This window comes from Octopus bimaculoides, chromosome 6, assembly GCF_001194135.2.
Source record: "Octopus bimaculoides isolate UCB-OBI-ISO-001 chromosome 6, ASM119413v2, whole genome shotgun sequence".
In the NCBI taxonomy this organism is placed as follows: Eukaryota; Metazoa; Mollusca; class Cephalopoda; order Octopoda; family Octopodidae; genus Octopus; species Octopus bimaculoides.
In genome coordinates, this window is record NC_068986.1 from 39,142,790 (window position 1) to 39,144,322 (window position 1,533).

Consider the following 1,533-nt stretch of genomic DNA (forward strand, 5'->3'; position numbering starts at 1 on the left):
CTATCTCTCCATCTCTCTCTCTATTTCTCTCTCTCTTACTCTCTCTCTCTCTATCTCTTTCTCTTTCTTTCGCTCTCTCTCTCTCTCTCTCTCTCTCGCTCTATCTCTGTCTCACTCGCTCACTATATCTCACTCACTCACTCTCTCTCTCTCTCTCTCTCTCTCGCTCTTCTCTCTCTCTTGCTCCTCTCTCTCTCTCGCTCTCTCTCTCTCACTCTCTCTCTCTCTTTATTTCTCACACACTCTCTCTCTCTTTATTTCTCACACACTCTCTCTCTCTCACTCTATTTCTGTCTCTCTGTCTCTCTCGATCTGTCTCTCTCACTCTCTCTCTCTCACACACACTCTCTCTCTCTTTCGCTCACTATCTCTCACTCACTCACTCTCTCTCTCTCTCAGGCTCTATCTCTCCCTCTCTCCCTCTCTACCTCCCTCCCTCCCCCTCTCCCTCTCTCTCGCACTAACTCTCTCTCTCTCTCCCTCTCTCCCTCTCTCTCGCACTAACTCTCTCTCTCTCCCTCTCACGCTCTCTCTCTTTCTCACGCTCTCTCTCTTTCTCTCGCACTATCTCTCACTCTTTCTCTCTCTCTCACTCTGCCTCTGTCTGTCTCTCTCTCTCTCTCGCTCTATCTCTGTCTTTCTCTCTCTCTCACGCTCTATCTCTGTATCTCTCTCTCTCGCACTTTCTCTCCCGCACTATCTCTGCCTCTCTGTCGCTTTCTCCCTCCCTCTCTCTTTCCCTCTCACTCGCTCTATCTCTGTCTCTCTCTCTCTCTTGCTCTCTCTCTCCCTCTTAGAGATAGTGCGAGAGATATTGCGAGAGATAGTTCGAGGGAGAGAGCGAGAGCGAGATAGATTTAGTGAGAGAGATAGAGAGAGATAGAGAAAGAGAGATAGAGTGAGAGAAAGAGACAGAGAGAGATAGATAGAGTGAGAGAGAGAGACAGAGAGAGAGGGACAGACAGAGAGAGAGATAGAGACAGAGAGAGACAGAGACAGAGGCAGAGACAGAGAGAAAGAGAGAGACAGAGAGACAGAGAGTGAGAGAGAGAGATACAGGAAAAGGGAGTGCGAGAGAGAGAGTGAGAGACAGAGGGAGACAGAGAGAGAGAGGGAGAGAAAGAGAGAGACAGAGAGAGAGAGAGAGTGAGACAGTGAGAGAGAGACTGAGAGAGAGAGAGACAGAGATAAAGAGAGTGAGAGAGGGAGAAAGATAGTGGGAGAGAGAGTGAAAGAGAGAGAGAGAGAGAGAAAGAAAGTGGGAGAGATAAAACGAGAGAGAGAGAGATAGAGTGAGACAGTGAGACAGAGAACAGAGATAGAGCGAGAGAGAGAGAGAGTGAGAGAGAGAGAGAGAGAGAGAGGCAGAGAGACAGAGAAATAGAGACAGAGATAGTGGGAGATAGAGAGAGACAGACAAAGATATGATCAAAATTTTTCATGAAAATTTTGGTGAAAATTTTGATGAAAATTTTGGGTGATAATTTGTCTCTTTTCTCTCTCTCGCTCCTCTCTCTCTCGCTCCTCTCTCTC